This window comes from Chiloscyllium plagiosum, chromosome 12 (assembly GCF_004010195.1).
Source record: "Chiloscyllium plagiosum isolate BGI_BamShark_2017 chromosome 12, ASM401019v2, whole genome shotgun sequence".
In the NCBI taxonomy this organism is placed as follows: domain Eukaryota; kingdom Metazoa; phylum Chordata; class Chondrichthyes; order Orectolobiformes; family Hemiscylliidae; genus Chiloscyllium; species Chiloscyllium plagiosum.
Genome location: NC_057721.1, coordinates 22,001,253 through 22,020,085, shown reverse-complemented (window position 1 = coordinate 22,020,085; position 18,833 = coordinate 22,001,253).

The window sequence follows — 18,833 nt, the reverse complement described above, 5'->3', positions numbered from 1 at the left end:
CCTATATGGTATCCGAGAGATACTTGATGTGTTCAGTGTTTTTGAAAAAAATCCACAAATAATTCACACTATTATTTGCAGACTCCAACATACTGATTCTCAAAAAATCCTCCTATAATGTTTTTCCTCCAATACATTGTTTAGAATGCTTTTGGAATAATTTTACCAGGAAAGTTGCACAGTTAGTATGGTGGAAAGCAAAACGGCTCCGTCGTTTAAGGGATAATTTGTATTATCAATTGAATTTTTCTGAAGTGCAGCATCACAATGTTCATAACAAAAGCTTGTTTGCAGGTATGTTTGAAATGGATCTATTAGAAAGGCAGTTTGTTGGACCTGTTCTTTTAGTGTTGCTTCTTTGAGTTGCCTTAAGAAATTTGCCAATTCTTGTGCATAAGTACAATGGAGTAAAAGATGCAGCACAGAAGCAACCATACTATGTTTCTAATCGACTAGACACTCATCTGTACATTCTAAAATAGCCCAGTTCCCTTTTGACACATATTTGTTTAAAATCATGGCCTGTGACAAATCTATGGCTTTATGAAGTGTATTTTGTCCTTTTTTTTTTAATGAAGAGATGTTGCAACAGAGGAGACAGGGAGTTTGTTCCCAGTCAGCAAACTGAACAGCTTGTGAGGCTTTGGGCTTTTATTTAATAAGTTGGAAAAATATAAGCAGCATGAACGGCTGGGGTCTTGCTCCCATAAAACTAGGATTTTAATTTAACTTTCAGTAGTTTCCAGGCTCTTGAAGCTGAATGTGGAAGCTGTTATTCTTGTCTCTGTCTCAGCTAAAAGCTTGGGTTCTCTTCCTGCTGTGACAATTGCATGTGAGACAATCTTTTTTCACCTAACTTGCCTTTGCCACAGGTGTGTTTATGGGATGTTACTGTATCGGAAGAGTTGCTGTTTGGTAGTTAAATCAACCATTCTGTTAAGTTTTCCAATAGAGTTAAGTTATTCCAATTCTTTCCTTTGTTTGTATTTTAACTATAGTGTAAGTATAAAGTGTGTTTTGGCTTCTCAAGCTTGGTAGTTTGACCAATCTTATAAGTTGCCCTTAAAAATAAGAAAACGTTTGGAGTCTAGGCTATCTTCTTAATACATTTTGGGGGGGGGGATTTAGTCTGGTCCATAACAGGCTCCAGAAAGACTTTATTAATGCCCCTTATATGCATAAATGAAAACACACTTGCCACTTGTTCAAAACCCAAACTCTTAAAATAAATGATAAATGTGTAAAAATATTTCTCTCCTTGCATTCACCGTCTCCAGTTGCCTGTCTTAAAACAGTCTTTATTTGTAAAAGGTCAGAACAGCACCTCCTCCCACACTTCTTTGAATTCTCTCATTTACCAAATTCCTCAGCTCACTCAAACTGGAGCTACATTCACTTACTTACTGGAAGCGAACGTGGCCAAGAAAGATTATTCATTCAGTGTATTGAATGAAAGATGATTGCAAACCTCTCCATTTCTATTTTATGTTGACATGCTGTAAATATCTTTTATCTTACACTGACATGCTACATTCTCACATCATTGAGAATAGATATGTTTACAGAGCATCCTCCTCTGGTTTGAATCACGGTGAGCAATTAAATGACAATCTGCATTAGTGAGGGGGAATGTTGCCTGCAGGAGGCAGTCGTGTTCCAGGAGGCAGTCGTGTTCTGCCTTCTCAGGCAGTGTTCTAAAGTCATACACCCACCGTGAGAAAAGATCTCGTCTCTGTCTTAATGATCAGTACTAACTTTAAAACCCTGTCCCCGAGTTCTGGACTGACCAGGAAGTAAAAGCAGCCTTTCCACATCCCACCTTGTCAAGACCATTCAGGGTCTTTTCTACTTCAATCAAGTCTCTTTTAAATTCCAGTACAAAAATAAACCAAGCCTGTTCACCTATCCCCATAAGACAAGCCCTACACAGATATGTTGTAGACCTCTTCCGATGCATTTATATCCTTAATTAAGAGATCAGAACTGCACAATATTTGCAATATGGTGTCACAATTGTCCTCTACACGTGAAGCATAATATCCTTGTTTGTATGTTCAATTCCTTTTAGACTATAGTGTAGCACCCCATTAGGCTGCTTGGTCACATATTGTACCTGCATTATCAAGGCTTTGTGACTCATATTAGAACACCTAAATTCCTCTGCACATTGGAATTCTGCAGTCATTCTCTATTTAAATAATATTTTACTTTTTCATTCTTGCTGCCAAAGTGAATAACTTTATATTTTCATTCATTCTACTACATCATTGCACACATTCTCAATCTATCAATATCTGTCTGCAACTGACATATGACTTAACAACATATAGTTCTATCTTGGTGACAGCAAATTTAGTGACTATGCCTTCTTTCCCTTCATCCACGTCATTCACTTGAACCAAAATAGACCACTGTGGGTTCCTGTCATTAATTCTACCAATCAGACAAAAATCCATCTAAGCATAATGCAAACACAGAAACAGAAATTGCTGGAAAAGCTCAGCAGGTCTGGCAGCATCTGTGGAGAGAAATCAGAATTAACATTTCTGGTCCAGTGACCTTTCCTCAGAGCTGCAAGAAGTTCAAAGGAAGGCTTACTGGACCCAAGACATTAACTGATATCACTCAATAGATGCTGCTGGACCTGCGGACCTTTTTCAGCAATTTCTGTTTCTGATTTCCAGTATCCATAGTTCCTTCAATTTTCATCAATGTATACAGTCTAATTCCTACCAGCAAGGCAACCTTCTGGCCATATTAGTGCATTACTACTTACACCATGAGTTATTATTTTCCACAATAACCATTGATGTGGCACCTTGCTAAAATGTAAAATACATTTACAGGTTCCTCTTTATCCAGTGCACTTGCAGTCTTCCATAAACTCTAAATTTTGCTTTCATAAAACCATGCTGCCTCTTCCTGATTTTTTTTTTTCCTCAGTTTTTCCAAATGTCTCTGTCTCTTTAATGATGTATTCCAACAGCTTCCTGTGAGAGATATTGGGTTAATTGGCCTTTAGCTTCTTGTTTTCTGCATCCCTCATTTCTTGAGTAGAGGAGCTATATTTGTTACTTTCCAGTTTGATGGAACCTTTCTTGAATCTTATGAAATTTGCGAAACTAATACAAATATACCTACTACTATTTAGCAACACTTTTAAATTCCTAGGATGAAGTTCATCTGGACCTGGACACTTGTTGGCCCCCTAGTTCCATCAGTATGACTGTTCTTCCCTTGTATGTATAATTTAAACTGTACCTCATCAGTGTACAGTTTGTTTTTTTTTCTTAAGTTGACATTTTCCCCTCATTTCTTTAGATGAGTGTTCTCCCTTTTAGAGGGAATGAAATCACACAGCGTGTAGGGCCCTAAACAGTAGGTACACAATCCAACAGAGTATACATCAAAAAAATAGTGGGAGCTTGCAAGAAAGATCCTGAAACAGTCAAATGGATTATTTTAATCTAATATCAATTGAAAATAAAGTAAATTGACAAAGGTAAGCTCCATTAGATTGCATTTAAAATAATGCATTCTGGAACCACCAGGTTGTTTGGACTTGGTATGTATAATAAGGCAGGATTAATTAATGATTTTGCAGTAAATAATTCTCTAAGGAATAGCAACTATAACATGATGGAAGTTTCACATTCAAATTAAGAGTGAGAAATGTGGGCCATAAATGTCATAAACCTAAACAAGTGTAATTACAAGGGTATTGAATGGTTTAAATCTGAAAGGGATTTTAATAAATACAGATTCAGTTAGTGCTCCTACCACAATAAATGTAAGTAGATTGCACTTTTACAGAATAAAGATAGACACAAACAATGCCCCGATGCAACCACTGTAGGAGATGTGACGTTTGGATAATATACAGTTGTAAGTTCAAAATATGTGAAATAGATGAGAGCTTATGGGTTTTTTTCCCCAGAGTTTAGTCTTAGAATGTTTAAGACTGACCCTTTCTGTATGCATGAATAAATTATTGTGGCCAATACTTAAGTTTCCCACTGACTTGCCAAGTTGAAATGCAACACATGAAGTCAGATATAGCTAAAGTTGACAGGGTGAAAAGGTTAAAAGATAAACCAGCTTAAAAATAATAGCAAACATTTATGGGAATATGTCATAGCTCTCAAACAATATGTATTCTATTGAGGAAGAAAGACTGTATAGAATAATACACATCTATGGCTAAGTAAGGGTGGTACAAAACTGAATGAAATAGTCATACAGCATGGAAAGAGACCCTTCGGTCCAACCAGTCCATGCCAACTATAATCTCAAACTAAATTGCCCCACCTGCCTGCTCCTGGATCAAGCCTCCAAATCTTTCCTATTCATGTACTTATCCAAATGTCTTTTCATTGTTGTAATTGTACCCACATCCACCACTTCCTCAGGATGTTCATTCCACATATGACCCACCCTCTGTGTTTAAAAAGAAGAATGCCCCTCATGTCCTTCTTCAATTCTTTCTCCTCTCACCTTAAAATGTGCCCCCTTGTTTTGAACTCCCCCAATCTTAGGGAAAAGATAACTGCCATTAACTCTATCTATACCCCTAACGGTTTTATCAACTTCTATAAGGTCACCTCCTATGCCCCAGTGAAAAAAGTCCCAGTCTTTATTTATAATTCATACCTTCCATACCTGGCAACATCCTGGTAAATCTCTCCCAAATCCTCTCCGGATTAATAATATCCTTTCCATAACTGGGCAACCAAAACTGGACACAATATTCCAGAAGAAGCCTTGCCAATGTCCAATACAACTGCAACAAAATTAATGTAGGCCAGAATATTGATACTTTTTCCAAATCAGCAAAGGATTACTTAAAGTAACAGAGGGGGATCCACGATGGTGGCGATCTAGGAAGATTGTGCTGCATCGCAAATAGGACAAAGTCATAGCCCACCCTACGCAGATCATCGTGATATCCTGCAACTCTGGAAAGGTCGTGGAGTCCCAGGAAACTGTCAGGGAGTAACTTACCTTGGTTTTCGCAGTCCAGGGATGCGAAGGGAAGCGGTACATCTGAGGCCAAGCTGGTTGCTGAAATTCCTAGTTGCGGCTAGTGGAATTTATTGAGGACAGGTTGCCAAAATTCCTTAACTTGGAGGCTGGAATGAAAGGCTTCAAGATTAAGGGGGCTCACCAGGCCATGGCACGGAGGTTAGGTCTGTACCAATATCCTGGTCCTATCTTGGTGCGGTTTCATCACTATAGAAATAAGGAGAGAATCATGGAAGCTTCCAGAATCCTGGAGAATGTTCTGAAGGCCCTAGTTTACAAGGGCTCTAAGATCATGTTCTTCCAGGACTTCTCAGTGGCAGTGATCCAGAAAAGAAAATCCTTTGACGATGTCAAGAGAAGACTGAGGGAGCTCGGGATCCAGTACTCTCTGAGGTATCCGACGTTGTTTCGGTTCACCTTAGGTGGATTTGTACATTTCTTTGACACATTGGAAAAGGCAAGAGACTTTGTGGACAAATTAACTTACTCTGAACAATTTAGTATGTACAAATGGTAGCGTTGTTTGGGTATGTCTCTGTTTTTCTTTTAAAAAAAGAGGAAGTCCACCCGGGGCTTTCTTTTCCTTTTTTTTATTGATAATAATTTGGTCTAAACTATGTTCAGGGTGGTTAGGATGTGTACTTTCAATTCCTAAATTAGGTTATACCAAAGGATGAGTGGGGTACTTCTCTTTTTTTCAAAATTTCTTTGTTCACATTGTTCTTCCATGGTGTATTTTCTTTCTTTTCTGCTTGTGTTTGTGGTGCGGCTCTAGCTCGGAGGACGGAGAATGGTTGGGATGGCCAGGTACCTACTTATGGGCAGTTTATGCTCGGTTCAGATATTTAAATGCCCTGGCTGCAGCATTGGCAATGGGATGGGAAGTTGGGTTCTGGGAGGTGTAGATGGCCCCTTTGGGCAGGGGGTGAGTTCTCTTATTCAGCGCCATTGGCGTTTTATATGTTGGTTTGTTTTTTGGTTTTTGTTGTCTATAGTCTTTGATAGCTTTGTAGGTTTGTTAAGTGTAGTGGTTTTAGTTTATGTTGTTTTTATTTTCGATGGATCTTGCGACTCTAAGGCTGGGTGATTTGTAATTTGAGTTCCTCCTCTCTGGAACTAAATGTTACTGCAGAAGGTATGGCTAATGACTTGATTAAATGTTGTACCTGGAACATCAAGGGGAGTCACTCACCAATTAAGAGGAAGAAGATACTTTCAATTTTTAGGAAGGAAAAGATGAATATTACTTTATTACAGGAGACACTTTTGGATGATAGGGAGCATTTGAAACTACAGCAGAATGGCTTTGATCGGGTTTACCTTTCATCTTTTACTATCAGAAGTAGGGGAGTGGCTATATTGGTTGGGAGGAATCTTCCATTTAAATTACTAGAGTGTGTTAAAGTCACTTTGAGGTTTGTAATCCTCAAAGCTCTGATAAACGGGAAAGAATATGGTGTTTCAAATATTTCCTCCCTCCGGCCCATCCCCTCAAATTTCTGGTAGATGCGTTCTTAAATTGATCAGTCTCGAGTCCCAGCATATCATTATAGGGGGAGAATTTAATTGGCTTATGGATCCCAAGGTAGACAAGTTGCCCAAAGGCCTCCCTGATACTATCTGTAAAAACTAAACAATTAATGGATCTGTGTGTGGAGTTAGGGTTGTTGGACGTCTGGAGGCATCTCCACCCTACAGGGAGGGTATTTACACTTTTTTGAATCCACACAGATGTCACACCAGGATTGATTTTATTTCTCTGACCCCGGTGGCAACCCTGGACTTGGTGGCATCTTGTACAATTGGTAGTATTACCATCTCCGATCACGCTTCAGTGTACATACCTGTTGGTTAAGATTAAGGACGCTATAGTGGGCCCAAAGTGAGTGGTTCCCTTTATCCTTAAGGATAACAAGGCTGTGGATCAAAGTACATCATTGTGTCTCCCTCAAATAAATCACCCATGCAAGACACACCCCTAGCTGCCCAATGTTAGAATCCTGAACCCATCATCCCAAGTTGAAAACCCAGCATATCCACTATAGATGTAAGTAAAGATGTTTTGCCAATATTGCCTTCCCTCTGCCAAATTTCCCTCTATGCTTTAAAAGTATTGATAACTATTGGGTTGTGGCAATATTCCCTAATTGTCCTCATTTTTGTACTAAAACAGCAAGCTAGTAAGGGGGCATTTTGTCTGAGAGGTTTCGATATCTAATCATATTGAAAGAAGATCCCCACAAGCCCAATCATTCACGTGAGATAAAAGTGAGCTTAGTTGATAGTTTTTAATGTCCAGGAGATCCACTTCTCCCAGGCTATGAGGCAATTACGGTTTCACTAATTTAGTAAAGGGCCGCTTACGATGACAAATAAAAGAGCTGAACCAGCTGTTCAGTCTCCTGAATGTTTACTTATCAAAAATTAGGTAGAACATCCTTATCAGGTACAACAAACGGGGGAGAATATTCATCTTAAAAGTGCTATCCGACCCAACCATGAGACCGGAAGCACCTCCCATCTTCAAAGGTCTTGTTTAATTTTGTGAAATAATTGAACAAAATTAGCTTTAAACAACTGATCAAGAACTGGAGTAATGAATATGCCCAAATACATAAACCCCCGTGACCACTTAAATGGGAATCGCCTTCAAGATCTAGCACCTTCGTAAGACCACCCGTAGGCATAGCTTATGATTTTGCAAAATTAATCTTGTAACCAGAAAAGGTGCCAAAATTAAACAAGACCTTTGAAGATGGGAGGTGCTTCCGGTCTCGTGGTTGGGTCGGATATCTAGAAAGGGAGAACTGCGAAAAGGTGAAAATTAATGCTCTCAATATTTCAGAGTTAGTCTTTTGTTTTGCTGAGCTGTATTATTATTTATTACTTTGTTGTAAGTTATTTATTTAGTTAAGTAGTTGGGTTTTTTTAAAATACACATTTGTACATTTCTACATGAGGGCATTTTTTTGGTGTTAAAAGCTTCTACTGTGTAAAGAACAGCTGAATTGAGCATTGGTTTCTTAGCTGCTGTTATTTCCTTACTTACCAGTATTAATTCCCCATTTTCACCATCTATGATCAAATATTTTCTATTTCTTCATTGTCGAAGACTCAAAAATACCCCCCAAATATAGAAAAATCAAGAAGCAAGCAGAAGGGAGGATTGAATTTAAAACAATAACTAGCTCTAGAGAAAGCATAATAGGGACACTCCTGGGACTATTGGCCAACCCTTTCCTTTGACCTCATGGTCAACATTCGCGGTTCACTGGGATGATCCCTAGTATGGAGGAGTTGTCTTATGAGTAAGGAATAAACATGATGGGACACATTGGCGTTTTGAAGAATGAGAAGTGATCTCACTGAAATGTGTAGAATTATTAAGAGGCTTAACAGACTAAATGCTGAGAGGATGGTTTACTCATTTCAGAGTCTAGCACAAGAGGGCTTCATCTCAGAATTCAGGCATGCCAATTTAAAACTGAAATGAAGAGAAATTTCTACTGGCAGAGGGTTGAGAATCTTTGGAACTCCTTGCCACAGAGAGCTGTGGGAGTAGAGTCCTGTGGATTAAAGGCTGAGGTAAATTGATCCTTGAACAATAGAGGAATTAAGGGCTATGGGGAAAGGGCAGAAAAGTGGATGTGAGGAATGTTGGATCAGCCATGATCCTATTGAATGGCACAGCAGACTTGAGGGGACAAATGGTCTACTCCTGTTTCTACTTCATATGGTCTTCAAAGAAATAACTGCAGAGGTAATGGATGGATTGTTTGTAAGCTTCCAATATTCTTCATTGTGCAAAGGGCCAACAGATTGGAAAACCACAAATGTAACACTCCTATCAAGAAAAGCTGGGAGACAAAAAGCAATAAGCTATAAGTCAGTTCACCTAGTATCACTGAAAAAAATCCACAATGTATTCTGAGAGAGGAAATAGCAGGGCATTTAGAAAATGATAATATACTCAGGCAGAGCCAGCATGTTTTTGTGAAAGGACAATTACATTTGACAAGAGTTCTTTAAGGATACAACAAGGAGAGTTAATAAAGATATAATCTATGTGGATTTCCAAAGGATATTTAATAAGGTATGGTGTTATAGAAAAATCGTGCTTTAGAAACAGTGCTTAAAGTGTTGACGATGTAATCACGTTGCAACCAACACACGTTATAAAGGGTTGCATTTTAGAAACAGTGTCCGCAATTCGTCAAATGCGTTACAGCGAATTTGTGTTAACAAAACGCACATTATAGCAGAATGACCAGTACAGGGTAAGGTTACCAAACAAAATAAGAGCATATTAGATTAGATTACTTACAGTGCAGAAACAGGCCCTTTGGCCCAACAAGTCCACACCGACCCACTGAAGCGCAACCCACCCAGACCCATTCCCCTACACGTAACACTATGGGCAATTTAGCATAGCCAATTCATCTAACCTGTACATTTTTGGATTGTGGGAGGATACTGGAGCAAACCCATGCAGACACGGGGAGAATGTGTAAATTCCACACAGAGTCACCTGAGGCGAGAATTGAACCCAGGTCTCTGGCGCTGTGAGGCAGCAGTGCTAACCACTGTGCCATTGTATTATGGGTGATTTATCAGTAGAGATAGAGGACTGGCTGACTGACAGAAAACATAGATTCAGAAAAAATGGGTCATTTTCATGCTGTAAAATACAAAATAGTTAAATATTTCAGGAATCAGAGCCAGGGCCTCAATTTTTTATGATCTATGTTCATGACCTGGAGTAAGGGTATTCAAGTTTGTTCATTATCAGGATTGGAATGAAAGCAATTTCTGAAGAGGATACAAAGAGCTTGCAAAAGGATGTGGATTCCTTAATTGCATGATCAAAAATTTGGCAGAAATATAATGTGAGGTTGTCCAATTTGGCAGAAAATATAAAAAAAGCAGAGTGTTATTTAAAAGAGAGCCTTCAGAATGATACAGTGCTAAGGGACCTGAGTGCCCTTATATGTCAATTACAAAAAAACAGCATGCAGAAATGCAAGTAATTAGGAATCTGAAAATGTTAGCCTTTGTTACTGGTCTTGTTACAACGATGCAAAGCATTGGTGAGACCACACCTGGAGTACACACCTGGACTCCAGTTTTAGTTTCCTCACTAGAGTAGTAACATACCTTCATTATATACAATTGAGAGAAGGTTCGTGAAGTTGATTCTTGGGATAAGGGGTTAATATTAGGAGGAAAGATTGAGCTGAAACCCATTAGAATTTAGAAGAATGAGAGTTGGTCTTTTTAGACATACTGGGGGGCTTGACTTGACATAATCTTTTAAGCAGCATCTAAAATATAGTATTTTGTCAAGTAAAAGATGTACGCGTGCCACAGATTTTATCATAAAACACAAGCAGGATGATCACTGTAATGTACTATCTTCCTGTCTGATTTGCTCCTTGCCACATTTAAGAATTCTGTCACTGACATAAGCCAGTAGTTATACCTAAAAAAAAAAAGCCTCCGGAAACAACCAAAGTTGTTTTAACTGTTGAAGGGGATGCAGTAGAAGATAGGATTGATGAACTAAAACATGTTTTTCCTGTATTAAATTTCATAGTTTTAATTGGATATTTTTGGCTGTATAGTGAAGTATCATGACTGGTAAAGAGTAATGGGCAGGGTAAGGAAGCAGGTGATTAAATTAAGAATTCAGTGTGATTTGGTTGATTGGTTGTGTCTAAATTAACTTGGTTAAGTTTTTGTTAATATATTGTTTGATCCAATAAGCAGTCCAACGACTGCTTTACGATACATTACTATTTCAAAATGATACTTGATCCAATCTATTATTTTTGCACTAAAAACATCCATTTACACTTGCCCGAGGAAGTACGAAATGAAAGATCAGGCTAAATTAATATACATTTGGAAGAAATCACTGAAGTCATTATGATGAGTCATACCTATGAAAAGTAAACATCTGAAGCTAAATAGAACTGCAAATTTTAAAATTTGTAACTCCAGAAAAAAAAATCAATAAACATCTTCATCTGAGAGTCTGTAGATGCTTAAATTATGGAAAATTTTAGATTTTCTTGATAAATTAATAGATGGGAGAAAATATGCTAATGTTTTAAATAATTAAACATCTTCTAGAGAAAATGGTAACAAGTTATCACCCAGCAATATGAAAATTAAAAATGTAATTTTCACAAGATTTTAAACAACTGACAGCAAACACATTCAACTAGTGCAAAAGCATTAAATAACTCAAGGAAAACAATGAGCACAAGTATGAACTGATGTAAAGAATTCTTAAAACAAATACAGAATGCTGGAGAAACTCAGCAAGTCTGGCAGCATCTTAGATAAATATGCAAGTCCAATATGACTGTTTTCCAAAACAAAGCATTCAAATATGTACTTTCGTTAACAGTTGATAAAAGGTTATCAGAAAAATGGGATTAGAACTAAGAAAACAAATGACATCTAAATTGATATTATTCTGCAATATTTATAATTTGCGAAATGATCAAAATGGGAATAGCAATCTATTGGCAAACTTACTAAGTAATGAAGACAAAATAGAACCATTGAATTGTGATACTGGTTGAAAGTCAGTTTTGCAATGACCATATATCCACGGGATAGAGTGTTTTAAAAATGACTAGAATCAAGGAATACCTAGAGTGTGGGAGCAAGTCTGGCCCATGGAGTCAACACTGCCCCTCCGAAGAGCATCCCACCCAGACCCTAACCTTATCTCTTTAACCCTGCATTTCCCATGGCTAATTAACCCAATCTACACATCCCTACAAACTACCAGGCAATTTAACATGGTCAATCCACTTACACTGCATATCATTGGACTGTGGGAGGAAATGTGAAATGAGACTGTGAAAACTCCACACATTACTAAACTCAAACTACGCACAGAAACTAAATGGTTTCCTTACGGTTTATTTTGGCTTCGAGTGGAATTCCTCTGCAAAGGGAGACATAAACATCAGAGAATTGTTTTAATAGCCAAACTGATTGCTTTAGTCACATGTCCAGCCAAGATTGTTAGAAACTTTAATTGCACTGTGTACATCTCATTTTCTAAATTGCCCAAACTGTTTGTTTTCAGTGATGCAGCAATAAGCATAATACGAGTTCAAAAATGATCATACTAAAAGAGGAATATGACAAAGGTAAATGATACTTTATATCAGCATATTGAGGAAGGTGAATAATTTCTCCCTTAAACTGAAGGAACTGAAATTATTTGATTGCTTTCTGATTGCGTAAACTAAAATTTCCAGTAAAGGATAGAAAATGTCTAGGGAATTACCAAGACTATTCAACTATTCTAGACATGTATCTTTCACAATAGAATTTTTTGTATGTATGTCCATATAATAAATACATATATTCATCATTCATCTTTAATTTCTTAATATAATGTTGTTTCAGAATGTTTATCTGTTTTCCAGATCTTAGTTGTAACATCTTATGAAGTATCTTTCAAAACTGAGGCTCTGTCCTGCATCATGCATAAATGTGGGAGTCATTCACTGGGATGCAAATTTACTTGCACGATAGACAATAGACAATAGGTACAGGAGTAGGCCATTCAGCCCTTCGAGCCTGCACCACTATTCAATATGATCATGGCTGATCATTTCTAATCAGTATCCTGTTCCTGCCTTATCTCCATAACCCTTGATTCCACTATCTTTGAGAGCTCTATCCAACTCCTTCTTAAATGAATCCAGAGAGTGGGCCTCCACTGCCCCCTGTGGCAGAGCATTCCACACAGCCACCACTCTCTGGGTGAAGAAATTTCTCCTGAGCTCTGTCCTAAATGGTCTACCCAGTATTTTTAAGCTGTGTCCTCTGGTTCGGTAATAATAGCCCAATAAAACTCCCAATTCAGAATTACAAAACCAGATTTACAATTCCTCTCTCAAAACCAGGCAGCTGTAGGTTCTTGTCTTTGGATCTTCCTATGTTTTTTTTTCTCCTTGTTAAGAACTTCCATCTTATAGGTTACTGATCGAAAAGGTACTTTTAAGAGAGATTTTTTTTCAAGCAGTCTCTTACCTGCTAGGACTTGTTCAATTTTACCCAGGTCTTATACCTCAGACCATTGGATTGTGTCATTGGCTTTTAATATACTCAATTCAAATTTGATTAGAAATTGGTATTTTGGGGGTATAGTTTAAACTGATTGGCTGATTTCGAATTTGTTTTTTTGTCTCCGGGCAACAAACTAATCGAGTTGTTTGACCCAGTGTTACATTGTTGCCTTATTGAGAACACTTGGTATTGTATCCTGGTAGTTCTGCTGCTTTTAACTCTCTTAAAGGTACACCCACATCTTCATAACAGAAGGACATAGAGTCATACAAGTCATCGGCATGGAAAGAAGCCCTTCTGCCCAACTTGCCAACACTACCCAGTTTTCACAATTAAATTTGTCCCATTTGCTTGCATTTCACCCACATCCCTCCATACCTATTTCATGAGATCTAACCTTGCTAAACAGTCTTCCATGGGAAACCTTGTTGAACACCTTACTGAAGCCCATCTAGATCACGTCCACTGCTCTCCTCTCATCAATTCTCTTTGTTACTTCTTCAAAAAACTCAATCAAGTTTGTGAGACATGATTTCCCAAGAACAAAGCCATTCTGGCTATCCCTAATCAGTCCTTGCCTTTCCACATACATATAAATCCTGTCCCTCAGGATTCCCTCCAACAACTTGCCCACCCCCGATCTCAGGCTCACTGGCCTATAGTTCCCTGGCTTTTCCTTATCACCTTTCTTAAATAGTGGTACCATGTTAGCCAAGCTCGTCTTCAAGCACCCCATCTGTGACTATCGATGATACAAATATTTCAGGAAGGGGCCCAGCAATCATTTTCCTAGCTTCCCACAGATTTCTGAGGTACACCTGATCAGTCCTAGTGATTTATCCACTTTTACGCATTTCCAGCAGCTCCTCCTCTGTAGCTTGTGTTGCTGCTCACATATCCTTTGTGTCACATCATCCTCAGACACACAATGCTCAAAGGGCCAGGTTGTTTTATGTCACTGTATGCACATATAAATGAAGAACTAAAATTGGCCACTTGGCCCCTTGAGCTTGCTCCACCATTCAATGAGATCATGTTTAATCAGATTACGCCACATCTTCGCCCACCCCAATAATCTTTCCCCAACCCCCACCCACCATATGCTACTCAAGAATCTACCGACCTCTGGCTTAAAAATATTCAAATATTCTGCTTCTACCATCTTTGGAGGCAGACAATACCAAAGTTACAGAGTCATGTAGTTGCACAGCACAGAAACAAACCCTTCAGTCCAACTTGTCCATGCCAACCAGATATCCTCAATTGATCTAGTCCCATTTGTCAGCATTTAGCCCATATCCCGCTTCCACCACTCACTCTGGCAGTTCATTGCATGCACGCACCACACTCTGTGTGAAAACGTTGCCCCTGAGGTCCCTTTTACAAATTTCCCTTCTCGTTGTAAATGTATGCCCTCTAGTTTTGGTCTCCCCCCACCAGAGGACAAAGACCTTGCCTACCAACCTATCCATGCCCCGCTATAACGTCATATCTCTGAAGCTCCAGGTAAAATAGCTCCAGCCTATTTAGCCTCTCGCTATACATTCTGCTCTGATGTAATGCAAACGTTCCATTTCCATGCGATCACACATCATTAAAAAAAACACGTAGTAGCAGCACCATTTAAACCAATGTAGCCAGAATCGTGTTATAGCCAATACAGGTACGAAACGTTTGCATTCTACAAATAATGGTCTGAATTCGCCATTCGCATTATCGCCAACTCGTGTTGAAGAAACACACTTTATAGCAGAAATGACTGTAGCTCAAACCCTCCAACCCCGGCAACATCCTTGTCAATCTTTTCTGATCCCTTTCAAGTTACACAACACCTTTCCTATAGCAGAGAAACCAGAACCGAATGCAGTAATCCAAAAGTGATCTAAATAATGTCCTGTACAGCCGTAACATGAAACACCAGCTCCCTTACTCAATGCATTTCCCAATAAAGTTTAGTGTACCAAGCACATTCTTTACTGCCCTGTCTACCTACGACTCCACTTTCAAGGAACTATGAACCTGCACTCCAAAATCTCTTTGTTCAGCAACTCTCCCCAGGACCTTATAAATCCTGCCCTGATTTGCGTTTCCAAAATACAACTCCTCACATTTATCTAAATTAATCACCATCTATCAATCCTTGGCCCATCAACACATCTGATCAAGCTCCTGTTGTACTCTGAGATAACCTTCTTCACTGGCCACTACACTATCAAGTTTGGCACCATCTGCAAACTTACTATTCATACCACTGATATTCACATCCAAATCATTTATATAAGTGACAAAAAGCAGTGGACCAGGACAGATCCTTACAGCACATCGCTGGTCACAGTCCTCCAATCTGAGTAAACTCTTTTGTTTAATTTAAAACCAGCAACACAGAAAAGATTTATCCTGTGCAATCTGTAAAAGTTTGAGTGGCCAAGAACTATGTAAATTAAAAATTAACAACTTTATTTCTTAAAGTATAACAGAGAATAATTAAGTAACCACTATTTACAATTTATTTCTCTAACCTATCTTTTACCTTGTATAATAATAGCCCAATAAAACTCCCAATTCAGAATTACAAAACCAGATTTACAATTCCTCTCTCAAAACCAGGCAGCAGTAGGTTCTTGTCTTTGGATCTTCCTATGTTTTTTTTCTCCTTGTTAAGAACTTCCATCTTATAGGTTACTGATCGAAAAGGTACTTTTAAGAGAGATTCATCAACCCTCTGTCTCCAAATTCATGCCAATTTTGTTTCCAAATGGCTAGCTCTATCTTTATTCCATGTGATTTAACCTTGCTAATCAATCTACTATGCGGAACCTTGTCGAATGCCTTGCTGAAGTTCATATAGACAACGTTTATCACTCTGCCTTCATCAATGTTATTCAAAAAAACTCAATCATGCTGTGAAACTGAAAAGGGTTCAGAAAAGATTTACAAAAATGTTGCCAGGGTTGGAGGGTTTGAGCTACAGGGAGAGGCTGAATAGGCTGGAGCTACTTTCTCTGAAGCATCGGAGGCTGAGGGATGACATTATAGAGGTTTACAAAAATATGAGGGGCATGAATAAAGTGAATAGGCAAGGTTTTTTCCCCAGGGCAGGGGAGTCCAAAATTAGAGGACATAGGTTTAAGGTGAAAGGGGAAAGATTAAAAAGGGACCTAAGGGGCAATGTTTTCACACAGACGGTGGAGCCTATATGGAATGAGCTGACGGAGGAAGTGGAGGAAGTGGGTACAATTACAACACTTAAAAGACATCTGGATGGGCATATAAATAGGATGGTTTGGAGTGATGCGGGCCAAATGCTGGCGAATGGGATTAGATTAATTTCAGATATCTGGTTGGCATGGACGAGATGGACCAAAGGTCTGTTTCCATGCTGTACAGCTCTATAACTCTATGACTGCAAATTGGTAAGACATAATTTCCCATGCACAAAGCTATGTTGACTATCTCTAATCAGTCCTTGCTTTGCCAAATACATGTAAATTCTGTCTCACAGAACCCCTCCAACAACTTACCCTCTACTGATATCAGACTCACCAATCTGTAGTTCCCTGGCTTTTCCTTACCACCCTGGTTAAACAGTGGCACCAGATGGACCAATGTCCAGTATTCTGGCACCTCAACTGTGGCTCTCAATGATACAAATATCTCAGCAAGGGGCCCTGCAAACTCTTCCCTAGCTTCCCATAAAGTTCTGGGATACACCTGATCAAGTCCCAGGAACTTATCCACCTTTATGTGTTTTAAGATATCCAGCACCTCCTCATCTGCAATATGGACACTTTTCAAGATATCATTATTTCTCCAAGTTCTCTAGCTTCCAGATCCTTCTCCCCAATAAATTCTGTGCAAAATAGTTGTTTAGTATCTCACCCATCTCCTGTGGAACCACACATTGATGGCCTTGTTGATCTTTAAGGGGGCCTATTCCCTCCCTAATTATGTTTTGTCCTTAATGTATTTGAAAATTTTCTTTGGATTCTTCTTAACACTATTTCCAAACTATCTCATGCCCCTTTTCGTCCTCCTGATATCCCGCTTGAGTATACTCCTACTGCCTTTATACTCCTGTTCAAATTCATTCAATCCCTGCTGTCTGTGCCTTGAGTCTTAGTCTTAAGTCACAGAGTCGTAGAGTTGTACAGCATGGAAATAGACCCTTCGGTCCAACTCGTCCATGCCAACCAGATATCCCAACCCAAACTAGGCCCACCTGACAGCATCCAGCCCATATCCCTCCAAACCCTTCCTATTCATGTACCCATCCAGATGCCTTTTAAATGTTGCAATTGTATTAGCCTCCACCACTTCCTCTGGCAGCCCATTCCACACATGCACCACCCTCTGCATGAAAACATTGCATCTTATGTCTCTTTTATATCTTTCCCCTCTCATCATAAACCAATGCCCGCTAGTTCTGGACTCCCCTACCCCCAGGAAAAGACCTTGTCTATTTATCGTATCCATGCCCCTCGTGATTTTATAAACTTCTATAAGGTCACTCCTCAGCTTTTAACACTCCAGGGAAAACAGTCCTTGCCTATTCAACCTCTCCCTATAGCTCAAATCCTCCAACTCTGGCATTGTCCTTGTAAATCTTTTCTGAACCCTTTCAAGTTTCACAACATCTTTCCAATAGGAAGGAAACCAGAACTGCACACAATATTCCAAAAGTGGTCTAACCAATGCCCTGCATAGACACAACATGACCTCCCAACTCCTGTACTCGATACTTTGACCAATAAAGGAAAGCATACCAAACACCTTCTTCACTATCCTATCTACCTGCGACTCTACTATCAATGAGCTATGAACCTGCACTCCAAGGTCTCTTTGTTCATCAACACTCCCTAGGACCTTACCATGAAGTGTATAAGTCCTGCTAAGATTTGCTTTCCCAAAATACAGCACATAGGATTTATCTAAATTAAACTCCATCTGCCATTCCTCAGACCATTGGCTCATCTGATCAAGATCCCATAGTAATCCGAGGTAACCTTCTTTGCTGTCCACTACACTTCCAATTTTGCTGTCATCTGCAAACTTACTAACTATACCTCTTATGCTCACATCCAAATCATTTATACAAATGACGAAAAGTAGTGGACTCAGCACCGATCATTGTGGTTACAGACCTCCAGTCTGAAAAACAACTCGACACCACCCACCTTCGAACCAGTTCTGTATCCAAATGGATAGCTCTCCCTGTATTCCATGAGATCTAACCTTGCTAACCAGTCTCCCAATGGGAACCTTGTTGAACGCCTTACTGAAGTCCATATAGATCACGTCTACCACTCTGCCCTCGTCAATCCTTTTTGTTACTTCTTCAAATAACTCAATCATGTTTGTGAGACATTATTTCCCACGCACAAAGCCATGTTGACTATCCCTAATCAGTCCTTGCCTTTCCAAATACATCCTGTCTCTCAGGATTCCCTCCAACAACTTGCCCATCACCAACGTCAGGCTCACAGGTCTATAGTTCCCTGGCTTGTCCTTACCACCTCTCTTAAATAGTGGCACTACATTAGCCAACCTTCAGTCTTCCAACACCCCACATGTGACCATTGATGATACAAATATCTCAGCAAGAGACCCAGCAATCACTTCCCTAGTTTCCCATGGAGTTCTAAGATACACCTGATCAGGTCCTGGGGATTTATCCACTTTTAAGCGTTTCAAAGCATCCAGCACTTCCTCCTTTG